Source organism: Cydia strobilella, chromosome 24, assembly GCF_947568885.1.
Source record: "Cydia strobilella chromosome 24, ilCydStro3.1, whole genome shotgun sequence".
Taxonomy (NCBI): domain Eukaryota; kingdom Metazoa; phylum Arthropoda; class Insecta; order Lepidoptera; family Tortricidae; genus Cydia; species Cydia strobilella.
Window position 1 is genome coordinate 5,492,869 of NC_086064.1, and position 24,055 is coordinate 5,516,923.

The window sequence follows — 24,055 nt, forward strand, 5'->3', positions numbered from 1 at the left end:
AATGTCACTGTTTCTATGACGACCCAGCTTCAAGTGTTCTTTTCAGAACACTTGGTTCCTGTTTCTATGTTTATACACAGATCAATCGATGCCTCTTTTTAGCGATAACACCGTTTGGTGCCTCTACCAAAATTGTTTATGTTTTTATACATGTATTGTAAACTGTGTGCAATAAAGAGTATCGTGTTGAACCACTTGTACCCTCGTATATATTAAGTTAATGTAATACTAGGAATCATGATATTTTAATAAAAAAGAATATGTCAGTTTATTCTGATACTTGTACTTGTGTCGCATTCTTGTTCCCCATGCGCTGACCGTGAGGCTCGCGATGTGTGTGATCGTGTAAGCGATGTCCCGCTCGCATCCCGGAGCGGCGTGCGGACCCGCGTCCAATGTGAAGATCGCCCACGTCGCCTGCACGCTCTGCTCTGCACTCGACACCATGCTGACAGGTTAGTGTTGTTCTATATTTATGCACAGATGTACTGAAACAGTTTTGCTCATTTCTTTTTTTCGCATTAAGTCCGCCATTTGTATATTATTTATGTATTTTGTGCTATGAAGTTTAAATAAATAAATTATCTCAGCAAATTTACACTGCCTTATTGGGGTTCTCAAACGGAATGGCATACGAAGGAAGTACATCAAGTCTTCGCTACGCTACGCCCTGCTCCGCTGCTTACCGGTTCAGGAACTACGATGCTGCAGGCTCCAGATATAAAACTGTCCTTCTCAGGACAAATACAACTGCCCTTTTCAGGGCAACAGAAAAACTGTTCTTTTCAGAACACTTGTTTCCTGTTTCTATGACGACAACGCAAAAATGTTCTTTTCAGAACAACTGTCACTGTTTCTATGTGTATACACTTCAATCAGTCTATGTATTGATTTGTTTAGTCTCCATTGCACAATATAGCAGAAATGGCGGACTTAAGGCATTCTATACTAGTCAACCAATGGGCTAAAACAAAAAGAAAGCAGGTCCTGGGTCTTTTAAATTAAATTGTAAACAAGACAAGTATAATATTTAGTAATATCACGGCTGGTCTGATATATCGCTAATAATAGAATGTTACAAGTTGACCAAGGACCTCTATCATTAATAAACCCCTCAAGATGCTTCTGCTCATTCAAATAAATAACCCTTATGTATATTTTTATCCTACTGTCTCCTGTCCAAACATATTATAAGTCTCTCTATTTAGAATCTATTTGTGAATTTTTTTGTATGAATACTTATACTTGTGTTATGTTCTTGGTTCCCATGCGCTGGTCGTGATGCTCGCGGCGGCTACTGCGGTTATCACGCGGATGCAGCTCTGAAACAGCTCGCAATGCACGCAGTGATGTGCCGTCCGCATCCCGGAGCGGCGTGCGGGGCCGGTATCTAGTGTGAAGATCGCCTTCGTCGCTTGCGTGCTCTGTTCTGCCGTCGTCCCCGTGCTATCAGGTTAGTGTTGTTCTAAATGTATGCACAAGTGTAGTGAAACAGTCTTTCTCACAGGCCAGCGGTTAATCTTCGTGTTCCCTCTGTAATTTACTACTCTGTAAGGGGGTTTCTCTCCGCGCCCTTTATGCACAGTTGCTATCCACTCTTAGTCTAGTTCAGCGGGTGGCAACCTTTTAGCAGCCAAGGGCGGCCACATAGTTGTTCACGAAATTGACACGAGCCGCACTTTCTTAATATTTTTGACTTTATCGGTATTGTCGTTTGTCAATATTACATACAAAATAGCCAGGGAGGATTGCGGGCTGCCTGTTGCCGCCCGCGGGTCTAGTTGATAAAGACGCGACTACCCTGATCAATAAAAAATATTGCTTGGCGCTCTATTCTGATATGGGTATATCCGAGCCCGCGCTTCCCAAGGGCCCGATAAAGTGGCGTATATTCACGTTCACGTTCAAATGCATTTATACACTGAAGTCATGTCTATGTTGTTGGTTTGCCACTGTCGTTTTGTACTAGTGCAAAGCTATGTTCCTTTTTTGATGTGTGAGAAAAATGTATTAGTAAATTAAGCATTTTTCAGGTTGCTGCAAAAAGCTGCACTCATGCGAATACCTAGCCGTTGCAATGATTAGGCTGTTGTTATAAAAGGTAGATACTAGTTTATCATACTAGTAGCATAGATGTAGAATAATAATTATTTTATCCTAGTTAGAAAGAGAGATTGAAAGTCAGGTTAGGATTGTTAGGCTTGTATGGGTAAAATAAACATTTCTATTGTACCTAGATGATATAGGTATATAGAGTGAAAATAATATACTTTAATATTGTAGCATCATGTTAGCTGGGATCTGAAATTTACCACTTCCATGATATGTTTACCTTCATCTTTTATAAAATCATAGTTGTACCAGCATTTAATTATTGCTTGTCTTTGCTAGGAAATCTACAGGGAGGAGTCGAAAATGCAGAGATGACAGCTCGCACAGAAATGCCTAAAGCTCTGAAGCTTGTAAGCTGCTTAGAAAGTCGCCCAAAGCATATTGGCATAGAGTTATGGAGCCCGTCTGCAAAAAGGTAAGAAACTTGTGATATTATTATTTTATATTTTTACATCATTATTTGATTCATTTATTTCTATTTAGATGTAACTGCCAGTAGAGAGATGATGTCTCATTAGATGTAACCCAATGAAAGATTTCTCTCATTAGAACTCCTATATGACTAGTGCTGCAGACTGTTTTGTTTGTAATTATAAAACCGGCACTTTATACCCGACAAGTCTGATTATACCCGTACCTATTGAAGAGATGGTAAATCTATTCCGACTAAGGCTTAGAACGCACTGCGGTTTTTTTCTTTTGTTTTCAGTCTTTTAAGTGGGTGCTCTTATGAAGCATGCCGTACGTAACACTTTTTGCGGTTCTGAAACCGCAAAAAAAAATCGCAGTGCGTTTTAGAAATTTTATAACCTCAAAAGAAGTGGTAACTTGTCCTCCAAAATTAAATCTGAGTAACTATTGCAGTAAAACAAATACTTCTGCACAACACGTATAATTTGTTAAGCACTTCCGAACACCACTAAAAAAATCTACACATGGAATTTAAAAAAATATTATAACCAAAACAAATTATTTTTCTGACGGTCCGCTTTCCACACTGGCGTGAACTGGTGTACGTGCGAAAGATAACGGCGTATAAATTTAGCTGTAGAAGGAAAGAAATGGATTAATGAGATTGAGATTATGGACGATAATGGCTGTTTCAACGGGTGATAGGTACCTAAATTTAATGCCGAATATTAGTTTCGCCTGACAATTAGGGGCAATTAGAATTTTGAAAATGCCGTAAAGAAATGCGGAATACGGATAACAGCGGCTTTACAGAATTAAAAGAAATATGGCACAAAAATAACAATGAACAATTATAGGGTTATTAAACGGGAACCGATCCCATAACGTTAAAAAATATTCAAGCTCCGTAGACGATGACAATTTGCTAGTTCCTTTCCAAAGAAAACGTTCGGCCAACCAACGCTGTACCGTGACCTCTCGAACCACGCAGTATGCGGACTTGTGTCCTCCGTGGGTCTGATACCTGACCGCCGGTCGACGATCATCCACTGCCGACTGCCCGTCGGCGGCTAGGCCTTGTCGTTGATACGGCCACCACGTACCACCGGAGCACTGCTCGACGGTGGCCTTAAAAAGGTCCTGGTGCAGGCAACTACGGCCAACAAGGCCGCGGAACGACGGGAAGAAAAGCGCACTCCAAGTTATTATTGGCAACTTCCGAAGAAAACGTTCCTCTCGATTAAAGGTTTACTTGACGGAAACAAGGAAAAAATTGAAAAAATATTCGCGGACCACAAACAGATCTTTCCACGTCAATCTCAAAATCCATCTGAAGTCCCCCGAAAAAAACAAACCCACCAAAAACATTTCATGTAAAGTGTTGCCAAGACTAGGCGCATAAAGCTTTTACACTCAAAAGCTATCAGATCCCGTAGTAGGTACCAAGACTTTTACTCTGTAAGTCCTAACTTTATTAGCTCTAACTGTATAAAGCCAACATCTTGGTCAAACGTACAGTACGGCATGACCGTTTCGTTGCAGTCACATAAACACTCACTCGGTGGACTTGTTGTACAAAGTAGTTACACAAGTCTTTCAAATTCTGAGTGTCATTAAGGGATTGTTCAATTTGTCCATTTGACAGCAACGAAACGGCCAAGCCGTACTGTACGTTTGACCAAGATGTTGGCTTTATACAGTTAGATAGAGCTAATAAAGTTAGGACTTACAGAGTAAAAGTCTTGGTACCTACTACGGGATCTGATAGCTTTTGAGTGTAAAAGCTTTATGCGCCTAGTCTTGGCAACACTTTACATGAAATGTTTTTGGTGGGATTTCATTCATTTTTGTAAGAGTCCACCAGCTAGCTAACATAGCTAGCTGAGTGATACCAGCTAGAAATGACTTATTCGTTTATAGAATCTACGATAATACAGGATCATATATAAGCAGGCATAATTCTAAAATATTTTAACATTAGATTTTATAAAAGTATTGTTATTACGTATTGCTAGCGCCATCTATGTAGAGCCTATATAAATTATAAGTCAGGAATTTTATGTATTATAAATTGTAAGTTTCTAGAAATTTTAAAGCATTATTATCATAATCGGAATTGTTTTTAATGACCTAAGCGTTAGTTAAGGTCTCCGATTCAGCTCACTCAACCGATTTTAGTGAATTTTGTGTGGGTACGTACGTGCTATCGCAGTGCTGTTGGAAAACCGCGGCTTTGTAGTGCGACGATTCGAGTTTGATTCCCAGACATGTATTTTTTAAATTAAAATTTGAATTTAGCGAGTGCGAAGTGCGAGCTAAGCGTAGGTATTCGTTACAGTTGGGCAAAAATATTTTCTAGTCTCCGGCTGTTCTTCTGTATAAGTCGTACGTATTACTCAACTTATTTTCGGAAAATTTTGTGAGCAGAATTTATTTAAAAAATAATAAAATAGCTCACTTATCACACGCGAGTCAAGAGGTAAAGAAACCGGTATATAAATGAGCTCTCCAAATATGCATACATCTTACGGTCGCGTTACTTTGGTGTTTCGAGATCTCTACACGCATGCGAGTTTCTAAATCGTTGGGAACTGTTTGATGGTACTGTGACATCCGAAAACAAAAAGTCGTATGTGCCTGCAAACTTCCTATTATGATATGACTACATATATTCACCTTTCGCTGAATACTGCACAAATAAATTGTGCAGCATAATACGGCAAATTTAATTTAATTAACAATATTTTGTTACGTGAGAATACGAGTCACATGAACATCGTCAGTCGAGTATGTAATGTATTTTATAAAACAACTGATCATAGTCTGCTCACAAAATACACATAGTTCCAAAATGGCTGTCACATATGGACAGATAGACGGAAGACCGGACAGACAGACGGACTAAACTAAACTGTAAGGATTCCGTTTATGCCATTTTGGCTACTGAAGGCCGAATGCCCGGAGCGTATGACAGGTACACGCTACCCGCAACGTCTCCAAGTATCTTCATGGCGAACGGTTTGGCCGAAGGACGAGCTCCGCGAAGATATTAAGGTCAGAAGTGACCAAGAGAGGCGCGCTTCTGTAGTGTTCAAACACAAAACTTTAGTAACTACAACTGTATGCATGCATGGTTCTTGCGACTTCCACAAACACCTACTTGCGAAGTGCTCGCCATCGGCCTTGGCGTTCAGACAATTTAACTGCTAATCAAGTTCGGTAAAATAATTTTAGTATCAATACAGTTTTTTTTTTTTCTAATAGGCTACACTTATTTAGGCTTTGTTCGCGAGGTTGTACAGCTCACAGAACCTCCCTTGTGCTTAAAGTTCATCATCTTCCTCGCGTTATCCCGGCATTTTTAGCCACGCCACGGCTCATGGGAGCCTGGGGTCCGCTTGGCAAGTTGGCAACTAATATCAAGGCACAATTTTTTACGAAAGCGACTGCCATTATTAGGATTAGTCCCGTTTCCTCGCGATGTTTTCCTTTCCGGAAAAGCGATTGTTAAAACCTATCTTAACAAGGTACAATAAGTAGGTATTAGTCCATACAAATACCAAAGCAAATACCTAATACTTACCTAATCTAGATAGATTAAGTTTGTCAATTCTATGATATAATAATTAAACTAATTAAGGTGACATCTAGCGAAACTCTTGTGTACTTGCAGAAGTACTCTATGAGCTTAGTTTAGCTATGTCATTATATGTAATAGTTCATTACCAATCCGTAGTGTCATAGTGTGGCACTGCGCTTAGCTATATAAGCTTCTACATGTATGTAGATACGATCTTTTTTTTTTCAACCAGCCTTCTGTTAACATTAAGCCGGGCCGGGGTTTGACCCGCGACCTCCGGATTGAAAGTCGCACGCTCTTACCGCTAGGCCACCAGCGCTTGTGTTTGAAGTAAGGTTTTGAAAAGTTTACGACAAGAAACAGTGCCAATATAGAGGGCGCTATTTGGCTGGTTTACGTGAACCTGGTTCAAATCGGTACTTCGAAAACTTTTTGGTTTTTTTTACTGTTGTTTTTGTATTAGCATTCCGATCACTGCTACCACACAAAATTTCACGATTCTTGGACTTCAGGAACCAATGTTTTCAGGATTAGAGGTATTTTTAGGTACCCCCATTTGAAGGGGTTGCAGGGCGAAAGTTACAGATTTCTGGTCACCATATGTGTCTGCATACAGACCCATCCCTACATGCCAAATTTCAGCCTTCTAAGACTTCAGGACATAGTCTGTATTTTCTATGACGCGAATTTCATGTGTTTCGGACAGTGAAAATTAAGGTACTATAAAATTTTAAGTATAATAGGTAGCTTAATAAAACTTGGTGTTTTTGATAAGTCTACTGAGTACATGGTATACAAAAAATTACAGCTCTCTAGCATTGTCCAAGACGAAACTACGAGAGTTCGAAAATACGGCGAAACGTGCCGAGAAAAGATATGCACTGCCTTTTGCCCTTTGTCTCGTCTTGGCGGGGGCACGGCCGTGCCCCCAGATTTCTTCTTTCCGAATCAGAATTGAAATTCAAAATTCAACGCAATTGTAACCTGCCTACATCGAACATATCTCAGTCCAAAAAAGGTTCCATGTGTTTTTTTTAAAGCGCCATCTAAGAGAATTCCGCGCTAACGATAACCCACTAGCCCTCGCATAACAAAACAAAAAAAAACCGAAGAAATACGCAAGCTACGTTGATATGGATGAAGTTCCAAAAACCACCGATAGATGGCAAAAAAATAAATATGTAGCAAACGCTACACTATGCACTGAATAATAGTGTCGTTTACATATTATTGCGCCGCAATATTAGACATCATAGGAACCCTAGCATTTCGGAGTGTTATGATTTTTAATTAATAAGGTAATTTTAGTATGATTTTCAATTATGGCTAGCAACACTAATGTCAGTTTTGTTAGCCCGCTTCTAATTAACCAATCACAGGCCAGGATTACAAAACGCCAATCCGACTCGTTTCCGGTCCGGTTTGAGGAGCGATGTAGATCGAAAAAGGGATAGATTGATTAGTGACACCGTTTGATCAGTGCACACGCAGTGTTGAGAGTTGAATACTTGAATGTAGCCATTTTGGATGCAATAAAACCAATTAAGACTATTACGATTGAGTTTGAATTACGAAATCAGAAAGAAGTTAATTACCACTACTTTTGAGGTTAGAAAAAAATCTAAACTTAAAAAAAGGAGTATAATGAGTGGCTAGTGAATGTGAGGTGTTTTGTGTGTGGACTGTTTGTTGACGCTGAATGCATCTACCTAATAATCCTCTTGCAAGTCTAGTTCAAATCAAATTACTTTACCCGTAATTGATTTTATGCCGACAAACGACAGTTATTACGATGATTTTTTGATAATCGTGTTCATCTTGAATATCTTGATAGATTGACAACCACAGCTTTTATTTACAAATAATCACATACCTACCTAAGTCTGAAGTCTGAATAATGTGTGAATGTAATAATGAACGCACGTCGAAATCTGTCTTTGAAAGTAAGCAGTAGAGAAGGCTTAGAAAAATACCACGGGACCTACGCGATGAGTTTTTTTGAAGTATCACCAATAGAGGGTGCTTATGAATGGTGGATTGCGCTTTGAAGGTCTGCTAAGGCCTACATCCTTCCGCAAAATTTCATAGCCACTATTAATTCCTTCATTATGTAACTATGAAATTTTGCAGCTCGCTTTACTATCTTTCCTATTATTATTATTATCTTTCCATACATATTAAAATACCCTCAATGTTCTAAAAATAGTATTTAATGCATTAATTTTCTGTCCCTGATAGAATCCAATTTATATTGTTGTTTTGTTCCTCTGATTCCATGCGAATATTATAGCATTGATAGAGCCATTTGAGGATGGTTTAGCGGACTGCGCCGGTAAGCTCGGCTGTATTTCACCTTCCCATAGAATTCCATTTCAAATTAAAACTACGTTTTGGATTGTAATGAAACTTTGCACATACAATGACATGAGGCATATCTAGGTCTGAAATTAGTTTACATAGCTCCAGTTTATAAAACAAACGAAATAGAGCAAAAACACGTTTTGTATTGAAAACATAAATTCGCTGGTCTTTTTTTACTATGGTATCTGAATATTAATTGGAATGTTATTTTATATATATTGGAATCTTTGCATGTTATTTTAAGTTTAGTTTATAAGTTACTTATATAAGTATTGCATACCCGAAATGGGTGACTGTTGAATCAAATTGTATCATGATTACCATCTACAAATGTACACAGTACTGCAATAAATCATTCTTATTCTTACATAAACTAATTTCAGACATAGATATACCTTATCCTGTACAAAGTTTCAGAGCAAACTAGCTATTCGTTTTAAAATGAGAGCGGAACTACGTTTGTATGGAGAACCGAGCTTGCCGGAGACCCTTAAGATATGTTAGGAAGGTAGCTTACATTAGACCGCCGTAGCTTTTGTTATAATATTAAAAACTTTCAATCCAATTTTACTCCATACGTACGTACGTACGTTACTTAGTACATCTACCTTTTAAATTTTGATGGCGGTTAAACCGTCCATTCCTTCGCACTCAGCACCTCGGCAGGCGACCGTCCGGCGCGACTCGGTGTCGGCCGACGCCCTCCGAGTTCCGTACCGAGCGCGACCGGGCCCGCCCGCCCGAGCCGAACCGGCGAACCAGTAGAGTCTCGCGCGCCGTCCGATGCGGTCGCCTCCGTGTCGTTGTGTCCCGTGTCCGCCGCGTGCGCTGGATGTTAGGATTTACTATCCTCCTCGGTGATCTGCGCTGCGCTCCGCCGGTTGGCGCAGGCCTTGAAGCGTTGGTTTATTAAGTGTGGTCCGGTAGTATGTACTCTCATATTTGATTTGTACGAATACGTTGTGCGTAGCGAAATAACAAGTTTGTGGAGTTATGTTTGTGGTTTTAAAGTGACGGACGTGTGTTTGGATTTCGGATGACCAAGTCTCATGTAAGTCGCCATATTATAATTTACAAACCTTAAAACATTAGGATTTTAATCTTAGCAAAAACAACAACTTAGCAAAGTCAACAACATTCGAAATTTTATTATGAAAATTCGAGCAGAGACCGGGAACAAATTCAACAACCCCACGCCCCGCCGCTACCACGATCCGTGCTTTACCAGCTTATTGTATTGTATTAAGGTTCATATTTACCTAACATTCAGGCTAGACGGCGGCGCCGGCTCGGCTAGTTCGCGCGCCGTCCGTCGCTAGTGGCGCCGTGTTGTCGCGTTCAAATAGTTAAGTGCATACTTAAAGAAGAATTTTCAAGTTAGATTAGGATATTAGTATTTATTTTAGTATAATTATTACAACGTAAACTCAGCACAGCCTTAGAGCATCGAGCAGTAACTAGTTTTCTCGCTTATTGGTCTTTATAAAATTAACACGTCTATATCCCGGTCAATATAAGTCTAGTGAAACTAACCGTGAATCATTCAAAACTCTAACACGTGTTGTTTTTATAAACGTGTCGTGCTTGATGTGTGAACTACTTGTTGAGGCTGAATGTATTCTTTTCTCAATGTCATGTGACTCTTAATTAATTAACGGGTCTAACGCGATTAAATTTCATTATATTACCTTTTGAATCGCTCTTTTAGACCTACAACCTTTTTGTAAATATAATTCGAGTTGAACTCTGATAAAAATAAAAGAAAGTACCAAAATCGCCCTTTAAAATTTGGTACCTACAAAAAAATATTGTCGTTTTATCTTAAAAAACCGGCCAAGTGCGAGTCGGACTCGCGTGCCAAGGGTTCCGTACAGTGCACAATTTTTAACAATGCATATTTTTATGTGAAACGTGAGTGAATTGTCTTTAAAAAACCCGTAGGGATATTGTCTTTAAAATACCCGTTCGGAGATAAAAGGGAGAATGGTAATAACTTCGAAACTGTTTACCGTTAAATTATAAAAAATATATATTTGAGATACTCACATACTCACAATAAACTTTTTCATTTGATATGTAACACCATATAAAGCCTATTTTTTAATTGTGTACACTAAAATTACACTTCATGTGTTGCTAGTTTTTTACATCTTATAAATAGTGATGTGCTACAACCGGTACTAACCGAAAATAAACTATTGGGAGGTACTTATTTTTGTTGATGAAGTGTCTGTAACACAATGAATGGATAATCCGTGACGTGCTAAAAGGGGACACTAGGAGAGGTATTAAAAAGGGTGAAATAGTGTAGGTAAAAATGTGAGGTGAGGGCACCTTAAGGGGTGAAGACTCAAACTACCCCTTTACCAAATTTCAACTAAATCGGTTTAGCTGTTTAAGCGTGAAGAGGTAACATACAGACAGACAGACGCACTTTCGCATTTATAATATTAAGTATGGATTTCCTATCATGTAGCGAGTAGATTTCATTTATTGTTTATTTTGAATCTAAAATTAATTTAATATTTATCGGTTATTCACAAACCGAAATCAAAGATCAGCACTGTTTGTTTTAAGCTGGTATCATTATTTCTACGTTTGACATTTGTGGTTGTCATTTTAGTCTACGCAATTAAAGAATAGACTTTAGTTTGAATAACTTTAGTTTTTAGTTTTCTCATTTACCCTCTAAATGTGACTCCCATGTTTAAAATGATTATTTTTTACGTTACATGTCCATCTTTGGGTCACAAAGTCACAAACTTACATATGTGTACATGTACATACCAAATTTCAACTTAATTGATCCAGTAGTTTCGGAGAAACAGGCTGTGTCAGACACAGACGCACGAGTGTTACTATAAGGGTTCCGGTTTTTTTTTAAAGGTACGGAACCATAAAAATAATATTTATTAGACCTTTTGTTCGTGGAATGTACTTATTTATTATATGTATTTATAGTTGTGCCGTTCCGATTATCGGGAGTGTTACCGTTGATTCTCGGTGACAAGTTGATAATTGGTACAAGATTAATAAAACTCATATCTTATAAAGGAATTTGAAATTAATTTGGAAAATTAACAAATATAAGAAGTTGATCAACTATGCTTTATATGACATCCGCTTAGTATGACGTGTTTGTCAATTCCCTTCGATGTCATTATAAGCGGATTCTACTGTATTACCTTTCTTTCTAGTCGTTCTCTTATGCCTGAGGCCTAAGAATCGTGACCATACGTTATTGCGCTCGATACAACCTGGTTCTTTGATAATTTGACTGCCGGTTGTGGTAGAGGTTACCATTAACTACTAACTTGATTTTGTCACACCAGCGCACTAAACTTCAAATGAAAAAAACTGATGCAATTGATAAGGATTTTGGTAATTTAGGATTACTAGAATATGAAGCTACTTTTAATTTAAATAATTTTCAGTTTTTTTTATTATTAAATTTTCTGCAAGAGTGATAAGAAGCTTTTTCCTAGCGCATTTAGTGGCACTTTTTACGGAGCTACTTTTCATATTTGCCTGCACCATCCCAACACCTGCTGGAGTTGTCAAAGTTTTTTGGCTGTTTTATCCTTCTCTTTTAATACACTCTTGATTTGAGCCCATGAATAGTCGAGAGAACGGCACTGCAGGACTTATGGTAGTCTTACTTTGCTCATCGTCTATTACAAAATGCGACTTTTTGTACGAAAGAAATTCTATGATTTTCGACTTGGCCCAGAAATTAACAACGCAAATTTTCGGTTACTTTAGCTATCCTAACTTTTGTATGAATCTATATAATATGTTTTTTCTTTATAGTTCTTTTCACTTAAGCCGCATATGTACCCCAATTTTTCACGATAAATTTGACGGGCATGCGGGGCGGGCGCAAATTCTATTACCTAACAATCTTTCCGATGGTACTAGGGTCACTTGTTCCTATAGGTCTGCCGCTTCGAGACCTCTGTTCAAGAGACAACGCACGAAACTTCGACGTAATTTTAAGTGTATCGAAAGCAATTGTTATTTGGAAAAGATTAAATTTCAGTCCTCTCTTCTATTCACCGGTGTAACGTCGCATGGCGTGAAACCAGAATTATTTATATTGGAATATATAATTTAATAATATGACTTTTAACTGCGGTTAGAAAGCTGTCATCTTGGTTGGAAATAAAATATAATATAATGTATTTTGTCAACATCCCACTAACTCAAAAACCGCTTCAGTTATTTCTGTTTTGCTAGGTCCGTCCAGTATTTGATTCTTTCTGCCCCATCTTATTCCTTTACTCAAGCGGTTGTATTATTTCTTCATCTATTTGTTATACCACCAGCCTATACAAGTATTGAGTATGATGTATTGAGTATTGGTTCGGGAAGATTAGTGCAAGAGTATGGCAAAATAAACATCTAACCAGGAAAACCAAAATGGTCGTGTATCAAACATGCATCCTGAGCGTACTCTTGTACGGGGCTGAGACCTGGACATCGTATGCCAAGCACGAACGTCGTCTTAACGCTTTCCACATGCGCTGCATCAGGAACATTTTGAACATTAACTGGAAGGACAAGGTAACAAACGAGAGGGTGCTTAAGATTGCACAGCTGCCCAGTCTCTTTGCGCTGCTAAAGCAGAGACGTTTACGCTGGCTGGGGCATGTGCATCGAATGCAACCTTCTCGTCTGCCGCGGCGTGTTTTGCTTGGCGCCATAGCTGATGCCAGGAGAAGCGTCGGTCGGCCGATGCTACAGCATAAGGACTGCGCCAAGCGGGACATGCACGCCTTCAACATACCGGTTCATAATTGGGAGGAGCTTGCCGAGAACAGAGAGAAGTGGCGCAAACTGGTGTTCGACGGCCGTAAAATCCACGATGGCGCTTGGTTTAAGACACTCGCTAGTAAGCGAGCCAAGCTTCATCAGAGCGACGTCTGTTCGCCACGGGCACAGTACACCTGCCAGGCTTGTGGGCGTGTTTGCCGCTCCCGTATTGGCCTGCACAGCCATGGAAAATGTTGTCGCCCTACCTGACACTGTTTCTATAGTCTGCAATAGACTTTAAGGTCATTGATACAAGTATTGACTCTAACATTTATTGTCGTTGTTACAGGACCGGTTCGCGACGATGGCGCCCTCGCTCGCGTCCGCGGGCTCGTGTGGAAGCTGCTCGTGCCTCACTGCAGTGGCACCTCTATGACGCTGTCAAGGTAATTAGAAATGTATATTTGCCATATCGTCGGGTGACAAACAAAACTCACTAATTATAATAATATATATAAGATTATATTAGTATAATTGTATACCTCCACAAGCTCTTAGCCATAGTGAACCGTATTAGTATTAAGTACCATAAGGTTAATTTTTGTTGTATTTTTTTAGTAATTAGTGAGTTTTGGTTGTCACATTTGGACCATGACACACTATAGTAAAGAACTAGAGCTTTTTTTTGCCACGTGGCTCGAATATAATAAACACGCTCTAGAGTTTTTTCAACATAGAGAAAGGAATATACGAATTACGGAGATGCGTGAAGTAGTCCAAAATATTGCATCCGTAAATTTACAACTAACACTACAATATTAGCGCCACCTGCTTCAGGTATCAAATATTATGAGGCTATAATGTTTTACACTGGTGTTTAAAAAACAAGGAGAAAGAGGCATTATGTGTGGAATATGCGTGTGTGGGTCTCTAGCGCATGAATCGGCAACCTTTTATTAGGAAGACCCTAGTATAGATGGAATCATTTCAACTGAGCTAATGCACTTACCTGTACTAACAATGGCATACCATTGATTTGGTTGGTCTAAACTAAAGTTTAAAAAGCTAATAAGTGCATAAAACAATAATTTGTTATGCTATTATGGTGATTATTTTTACTCGAGTATGCTTCACTATCACATGTGTTTCACCATAGCTTCATAACTGATAAATGATTGTGATTTGAATGAATAGTAGGTTTAGTGCAACAGCAACGTGCCGCAAGTAGTGCGTACGTGGCCCCACCCTAAAGTTACGGGACGTACGCTCCAAAGTGTCCACGCCGGCCGTCGTACTTTTGTTTTATGCAGTTCTCTGCAGTCACTAGGCCAGTTCCTTCACTAATTTTGAGTATTTGTAGGTACACGTGTACGCCGTCGAGACAGCAGGACGCGCGCGAGACTCCACGCCGAAGGCAAGCCCCACTAACTTATGACATGTATATTGTGCGTTGAGATCATGTTGTTATTTAATATTTAAGAGAAAAGCTCTGCGATATTTGTATTAGACTGATGGATGCTCGGATTGGAATGTATCGTTACGTAACTATTAAAAATCTTATAATATTACAGTATAAGAGTGAAGTATGTAAACAACTTATATTTTTATTACATTACACTATATTTAAGCGTATTTTGTATTAACTTATTCCGTTTATTTTGATGCGGACCCTGGGGATTATAATAAAATTAACGTAAATCAATGGGTTGTTTCAATTTAATTAGAGTGAGTATAAAACCGTGACTACAGTAGTTTCCTTCCTTAAACCAAGGCTCGGATCCATTTCCTTTTCTTGTGGTAAAATGTTGAATGAATCTTGTAAAGTGTTAAAGAGTTTGTATATTATGGCCACGTGCATTGCCTGTGTGTTTAGAGATGTATGCTCAGATCAGAGAAGGCTCCTCATAGTTTATATGCAGAAAACATGCACATGGAGCATAAGGACCCTTTTTTGATGGAAAAAGTCCTTGTGAACATGAAGCATATAAGGACGCTTTTTTATGTAAATTTATATCATATTTTCTATTGAAATGATAGATTAGTTGTAGATATCAACCAAGGATTAACATGGAGGAAAGGTTTTTCAATATTACAGGTTCCTTATCTTAGATTCTTTATCCTTTATAATAGCAATCCTTTATAATCCAATCTGCTACCCAATTTATCTGGGTTTGTACTAAAATGACTGGTCAGCGCAGATTGATTGGTAGATTGGACAATCGATCTTTCATATAAGTATCAGATACATAAAACAGTGAAAATTATAGATCATTGACAGTCAAAGTGGCCAAATATATTGACAAAATTAATATTTTGAGCCAGTGGACAAATATACTGAAACACATCATTATTCCGTTAGGAATATCAGTATATTTGTCCACTGGCTCTCACTATCCATAAAACAATACAATAATATCACAACTATGAGGTGCCTTAGTACAATAATCAACATCAAAAGCACAGTTAAATAGGAATAACAGTGTTTAGGGTTCTGTACCCGAAGGGTAAAAACGGGACCCTATTACTAAGACTGTAGAGTGTAGACCCTATTACTGTCTCTCACCAGGCTGTAATCTCATCAACTAGACATTTGAAATTTTCACAGATGATGTATTTCTGTTATAACAGCAAATGTCCGGTTTAAAAAAAAATTTACCTATGAAAAACATAATCACCTCAATATACAGTCAATTGATTTATGTACCATTTCGTACCTTGTGACGATCATATGAGAATTATGAGATCTCTAGCGGCATTACCAAATTGTTGACTGTAAGCTGAGTCTAAGATTTCCAAGGAGGGACACGCTCTTTAAAAATGGTTATCTGTTAATGGTTTAGCACTAGAGCGCCGCGTTCGTCCGGGAGATAAGAGTGCCCGTCCCTTTCTGATGAGTACAGTTAGAAAATGACGGATAAGTTTCTCACAGCGAGTACGCGGCGCTCTCGTGCTAAGCCCACTGCGTGATTGATGCTGATGCTGCAATATGCATGGTGATGGCTGTACGGTGGTGACATCTGTGTGAAGTGAAAACGGTAACTGTGTTCCTTATAACCTGTTATAATGAGGTGCCAAATGTGTATAAAATATAAAGTTTATTTATTTTTGCGTAGATGGTGGCGCCTATATTGAGCCTCATGCAAGCTGTGTACTAACCTGTTTGACTTTTGCTTGCGTTGTTTTAATCTGGTAATAGAGGGCACTGTTTCACATTAGGAATATTTCTTTTGATACATTGAAATTACAATGCATCAAATCAAATAATGTATATTTTTAATAATTTTAAATAATATGATATTTAATTAAGCTACTTTTACAGTTTCACTCCGTCAATCGCGCGACATGTTTCGGAGAGCCTAGTCTCCATTTTCAAGCACTAACAATAATGATATTTAATTGATTAAAGAAATACCACTAATGGGGTTGGACACAACTGTCCAAGGTTTTCAAAAGATGGTGCCAGCATAGGTTTTACCTGTCTCTAGTTTAACCTATGCTGGCGCCATCTGTGAAATACTTCGACCGGTCAACGCTGTTGTAAGTATGATTTCTGCCTAGGAAAGAAATCGCTCTTTTCAGAGATGGCGACTGTACAATAAAAGTATATCATACTATGTATTCTGTTAAGATAATAAATTATTCTTATGTGTCGTGTTATGGTGTTATCCCCATCTGTAGGTACATAATGGGCAATCTAGATCACTTTAATGCTGATTTTCTCAAACACCATACGCAGATTTTAATTTTAAGACTGCGTCGACCGTCCAGTGGCGCCCTCATTAGGGGAATTGTGTTTTCTAATAAACCAAGAAATTTCTGTATAAACTTTTGGTCTTTGTCACATAGTTTTATTTTCCCTATTTTTTTGCTTTGTCAATAGCAAATGGTGGTCAAATTTTTAGGGTTCCGTACTTAAAGTGTAAAAACGGGACCCTATTACTAGGACTCCGCTATCTGTCTGTCTGTCACCAGGCTGTATCTCATGACCCGTGATAGCTAGACAGTTGAATTTTTACAGATGATGTATTTTTGTTGCCGCTATAACAACAAATACTAAAAACAGAATAAAATAAATATTTAAGTAGGCTTCGTGTGCGAGTCCGACTCGCACTTAGCCGTTTTTTCTGTTTGACGTCATGTTGGGGCGCCAGCGCCACTGGACGGTCGACTGAAGTCTTAAGTTAAAGCATAGAAAAATATAAGTCAGGAAAGAATGGTCCATACATCTATTTTCTTACCAAAACTCGAGTTATTTCGTAGTCGACACCTAGCGTCAAGTAGCGGAGTCCTGTCACCTCTGCTGTGGAACCTAGTAGTCAACAACCTTATAACCAAACTGAACGAGGAACACTTCTACACAATAGGCTACGCTGATGATCTGGCAATATTAATATCAGGTAAATTTGCCAGTACAGTCTGCGATCTCACCCAGGCTGCTCTTCGGATTGTAGAACGCTGGTGTAGAGAATTCGACCTATCAGTCAACCCCACCAAAACAGAAATGGTAATGTTCACCAATAAAAGAGCGCTTGGCAACTTTACCAGACCAACACTTTTCCAAACCGAGCTACAGCTGACCGATGAAGTTAAGTACTTAGGGCTAACTCTCGACAGTAAACTCAACTGGAACAATCACATCAACAAACGTATAGACAAGGCGGGAGTTGTCTTCTGGCAATGCAGAAGGATGATTGGTAAGAGGTGGGGACTCAACCCAAAAATTACTCTCTGGCTCTATAAGACAATAATCCGCCCCTTACTCTGTTACGGTGCTCTGGTTTGGTGGCCAAGAACAAACCTAGGCAACGTACGAGACAAGCTACAAAGACTCCAAAGGCTCGCATGCGCGGCCACCACTGGCTGTACGAGGTCCACACCGACTGCAGCCATGGAGGTCATGTTAAGCCTTCCACCGCTGCACCTACACATACAACAAGAGGCCAGTCTCTCAGCGGTAAGGCTGCGAGCCCTTAATATATGGTCCAACATCATAGGAGCTCTTCACACAACTTGCCTGGCTAAGGTATATGACGAATTTCCAGTGCTCAATTCGGGCACGGATCGGATTCATAAACAAGCTATCTTCGACAAAAGGTACAAAATACAGTTATACGAGGACGACAATTACGAAGGACTCAATCCTCGGGAGCTCAGAATCTTCACTGATGGGTCCAAAACAGACAGCGGATCGGGCTCTGGAACCTTCTCAGAAGACCTGAACATGTCAATTACCACTCCGCTAGGAGCCCATAACTCTGTATTCCAGGCTGAGTGCATGGGCATCATAAACGCGGCGGCTGCCATCACTGCAAGGAAGGTAGTAGGATCCTCCATCCGCATACTCTCCGACAGTAGAGCAGTCTTGATGGCTCTAAAAAGCCATATAGTCACATCCAAACTTATACACGAATGCCACGAACGACTAATGGAGGTATGTCATAACAATAAGATCACCCTACAATGGATCAAAGGACACAGCGGATCCCGGGGTAACGATGCTGCGGACGAGCTTGCCAGGCAAGGATCGAGTGCGGGAGCGATTGGCCCAGAACCGATCCTCCCGATACCGTTTAGCAAGGTACGCTCAATGCTGCTGGCACGTACAGAGAAACTACACACAGAACATTGGCTAAACCAGACTGGATGCAGACAGGCCAAACAAGCCATGCCTGGCATCAGCGGAAAGCTCACAAGGGTGCTCCTTCAATTAGGAAAGACCCGACTGAGCATGGTGACCAGTGTCATAACAGGTCATGGACTATTTAACAAACATCTTTTTATAACAGGTGTCACAGACAGTCCCCTATGCAGAGGATGCATGGAGACAGAAGAAACAGCCTCTCACGTGGTGCTGGAGTGCAGCGGAGTGGCCCCATACAGGGCAAAACATCTCGGATCCCCGAGAGACCTCCCCGAGGTCCTACTCAACATCAAAGGTTTGATAGGTTTCCTCGAGGAGCTGGGCTGGCAGGACTAGCCCACCCCCATGTCACGCAAAATAGGCGCCAGTCGTCGAGTTGCGGAAAATCGCCCGAACTACAATACAATACAATACAAGTAGCGGAAATTATGAGTACTGCTAGTTGACAATAGATGTCGCGAAGAACGAAAAGTCTAATGAAAAAGAAAAAGAAAAAGCGTTTATTGGTTACAATATTGTGTACAGCAAATTATGGTTGGAATCTCCAAGTAAGTAAAATTATACTTGTGGTCGGAGATCCCGCTCTTCCTACCAAAGTTACATACAAAGTAACCGAACATATACTTAAAATGCTCAACAATTTTCAGCAATTATTATAACCGAATTAACCTGAACTCTATTTTCAACTCCTGCTTATAATATTAGTTGTAAATTGTTTTAGCAGTACATTTTTCGTCAGTAGCGACACTTGTGACATCTGCTGTTCTGGTGCCAAGTAGCACTGATAAATCCACTACTTGACGTTAGATGCCGATGTATGGAGTTATTGGAGTTACCACTCTTTCCTTATTTATATTTCTCTATGGTTATAGGTAGTAGGTAGTACTCAAAAACGACTCGCTAGATTGCTTTGAAACCTTTGTACTTACTATATGATAAGGTATAGTATTAATATTATATTATACAATAGTAAAAAAAAACAGCGGTTTTTTATACAAAACTTGTTTTGCACTATTTCGTGTGTTTTATATACTAATTACAATTACAGACCTAAATAAACCTTATGTCATTGTATGTACAAAGTTTAATTACAAACACGTAGTTTTAAAATGAGAACTAAACTGTATGGGAAGGTGAAATTTGGGCGAGTCCCTTAAAACATGATTATTGTTGTCCCATTAGAGAAATCAGTATTAAAGAGATACCGTATACACAGGATCAGCAACTTCAAATAAGCCAAAATTGACGGGTAAGTAAAACAATGACCTACTGACTACTGACACAGAATTTAAAAAGAAAATTCTTTATTGGGTATATATATATATATATATATAAATAGCGTAAATCAAAAGTTTCTGAACACACTCTTAACAACTTAAAGTTAACAAGTTTGAGAACAAATCAAATTATTTTATTAAATATTTTGATTTGTGTTTCACCACTGGAGGGCTTCGTCATTTTTTCTTTAATATATGACATTTATTACAGTTTTTAACTTAGTTATATCCCGCAGGCTTAGCACAGGAGCGGCGCGACAGTATCTTGCGTTCTTCTCTAATTAATACAGTTTAATTAATAAATAAATTACACTTACTATCTTACTGCTGTACACGACCTTCATTTTTGTTTCGACATCGAATTTAGACGAACTTTAGCCCCTAAGGCACAGGTGCTTACCTAGTTTAGGGGTCGAAAGTCTGACCTCTCCATACTGTCATGTTTGTACAAACCCTTGTGTAATTGTTTATTATGTAACGTGCTCCTTATGTACAATAAAATATTTTATTATTTATTATTATTATTAGTTACAACCTAATCTAGCCGTGGGCGAAATCGCATCTGCGAGGCCCTTTTCTTTCACCGTGCCCGTAGGGGCCTCGCGCGAGGCTCCCCTTGGGGCGCGAGGCCGTGAGCGACGGCCCACTTCGCCCACTCCTAGCTACGCCACTGGTCGCGGGCGAGATACTGTCGCACCACTTCTTTGCTAGGCAGACAGCAGACAGGTACTAGAAACATGAAGAATCTCACGAACCATACAATTTAAGAGTCCTAGTGCTCAGTAGCGCCACGGCTAAATAATTGTGATAATTAAAATTTAACGATAGATATTTGAAAATAAGTTTTTGGTAAACATTTCATTTTTGGTACAAACTTTCATCGCTGACTGTACTTTTCTTTCCACAGGCAACTAATACTTATCGAGACAATTCTAAAAATCCCAAACACAATTAGGTTTCGTTGTTTTATTACAGAGTTCCTATTACCACCTCCTGTCCATCATCAGATCAGCTCGATGGTACCATAATATTGCATTGTCAACCGACTTACATATGTATGCAAATTTTCAGCTTCATCGGAAACCGGGAAGTGGGTTAAATTTAAAAAATACATATTTACTTACATAGGTACATTGCAAGTTAATAAAAAGCTTGTAAAAAGGGGCCGCTACGTACTGTATTTAAGTACCTTTTCAATACATTATAATAGTTTTTACGTTGCTGGATTCATCAATCTATGCGTGCAAAGTTAAAACGGCCGTTTCTGTTTTGAGTTCATAGATCGACGAATGTGAAATAAGTGGTATGGATAGAGGGGCAAGACGCTAGTAAATAGAAAATACTGTAAACCTCATATACACAGTATGACCAAATAGAAATATAAGTAAAGAAAGACTTTAAACCCCATACATCAGTTTTCTTACCAAAACACCCCTTATTTCGTAGTCTACATCTAGCGTCAACTCGTCAAGTAGTACGTAGTACTGCTGCCCGACAATAGATGTAGCGGCAAACAAAAAGTCTAATGCTCAACGATTTTCGCTAATATTATAACCAGAGTAACCGGAACTTCTATTTTCAACTCCTATGGTTACTCTGGTTATAATATTAGCTGAAAATCGTTGAGCATTAGACTTTTTGTTTGCCCCTACATCCATTTGTCGAGTAGCAGTACTGAGAGTTCCGCTACGCTACTTGACGCTAGATGTCGACTACGAAATAAGGCGCGAACATGTATGGAGTATATGGAGTTACCACTCTTTCTTTACTTATATTTCCCTATGGTATGACGTATGCTTTATCATGGTTGTAGGTGGCACTATTTACCTTATGTATTTGTGCGTAGGAAATTTACTATAATTGAACTTTCCCGATTGCCGTCATAAACTCAAATTTAACGTCAAGTAAAAGCATAATGTATTTTCTGTTCGGTTTAGAAGTTATGGAAGACGATTCTCTACAATAGGGGAGTGCTTCTTAACCCTTAACCCTTAAATGCATAATGATGTATATATGCATCGTATATTTGATGGTCCGTGGCTCAATATGCAGCTATCCAAAATCACATTTATTACTTTTATACAGCATGACACATCTATTTCAATTTATTAAAAAGTTATACAAAAAATCATGCATTTAAGGGTTAAACACGTCGTAGCAGCCAACGCGCGGTGTTTTTTGTGTTTTCCTGAAAACAAACAGAATAGTAAATGAAACGTGTAAAGAGATTGGTGTTCAGTCTGTTGATAATAGTCGTGATAATAGAGTAGAGATACACGATTATCCCCGTGCTACTTGGTACTACTCGTATTTTCTTTATTAGGCACGTCAGTGGTTTTGACTCCTGAAAACTACTTCGCCTGCGAGTTTAGTTCGCGTGTCATTTCTTGCTATAATATTTTGATAGGCGTTAAAAGCGGCTGCCTTTAATATTTTTTGCATCTACCCGCCCCACTCAATTAACAACCCGCAATCGTCAATTAAATTCAACCAAAAACTGTCCCTGTTGTCTTGCCAAGAGTAACTGGCGCGTATAGTTTTTAAACTGTAATAGATTTCGTAGTAAGTGGCCGCTTGCTGCTGTCAATAAACAATCCCGCGATAGACTTGTAGTGAAAAGTAGAAGTCAAGTGTATGCCGGATGTTTCCTGGTTTGGACTGCTCTTTAGAGTACGCAAAGCAAGTCAAGGTCTTTGTGAATGTGGTGTGGTGGCACATACCTAGGATGTAGTGCATAATTTGTTTTCCATCGTATTTTCTCATGCTAGTTCAGTCAATGTAAGCAAGACACGTTCGTAAGTATCCGTGAAAATACGATGGAAAATAATAATGCACTACACCTGTACCTATTTGCTACTTGTAGTACACGCACTAAATGTTTTAAAAGTACCTTCTGCGTTTTCCAGTCATGCCTGCTGATGCGGCTATAACCCCGAGATACAGCGTCGACGCGATGGACGTTGCTAGGTGAGTCGAGCTGCATCTCGCGTTGTATATGCTCCGTTGTCATTATTATACGCGACCTGAAAACACAAGATACCGCACTGTAATAAGTACGATTCCCACTGAACAGGCGGAGTCGGCGCGCAATATCACATTTGTACGGCCGCAAGCCGGTCGGCTCCTCGCGGATGCGACCGGCTCCGGACGGACTCCATCGCTTCTGCCATACATAATGTATAGGAACATTGAAATTGCGCTTCGGCGCGGCCCGACAGCCGGTCGGTGGGAATCGTACAACAGCTGTCTCGCCCCGTTCCAGTGGACAGGCAGCTTTAGATATGAGTGCATGTGCGCGTTGTAATATATAAATTCTCATACGAAACATCACATCACATTGCATGTATGTTTTTTTTTTAATTTTTTTTTTAAATAACATTTTATTTTGAAGGTCAGGTATAAGAGATAAAATCAAATATAAATACCTGTGCGTTTCAGTGTCTGCTGACGCGGTTACAAGTCGAACTCCAGCGCCGACGTAGGAAGCGTCATCCGCTGCAGTCAGGTGAGTCGATCCGTCTCACGCAGATGTTATAAACTTCGCGACCTGAATATACGCGCACTTTTAAGTAGAGTACTTCATCTGGTGCCAGGTCCATATGATTAGACCTGAATGGTGTAATATATCAACTAAACGCTACGTTAATAGATGATACATACATCGTACAACATTTTACACTTTAACATTGGATGTAAATTTGCACGCCACTCCGGTGGTGTTCGACCGAGACATCGCATAGCCCTGTCACGCTCATATACCTACCGGAGCAATGTGCGAATCTTCCTCGCGTCACGGCATTTTGCCACGTCTCATGGGAGCCTGGGGTCCGCTTGGCAACTAATGTCAACTAATAAAATAATAAAGAATTGGCGTATGCACCAGTTTTTAAGAAAGCGACTGCCATCTGACCTTCCAACCCA

At 39.4% G+C, this 24,055-nt stretch overlaps 1 long non-coding RNA gene across 2 annotated transcripts; it reads left to right on the forward strand.

Moving 5' to 3' along the window:
• The first annotated feature begins 44 nt into the window (after positions 1 to 44).
• LOC134752329 (uncharacterized) lies at positions 45 to 14,909 on the forward strand. 2 transcript variants are annotated; one of them, XR_010128752.1, is made up of 6 exons: positions 45 to 455; positions 1,321 to 1,453; positions 2,034 to 2,101; positions 2,392 to 2,527; positions 13,566 to 13,662; positions 14,577 to 14,909. It is a non-coding gene; the product is annotated as an uncharacterized LOC134752329 (long non-coding RNA). The 2 variants fall into 2 exon arrangements; XR_010128753.1 differs by lacking the exon at positions 2,034 to 2,101.
• Positions 14,910 to 24,055: the final 9,146 nt, after the last annotated feature.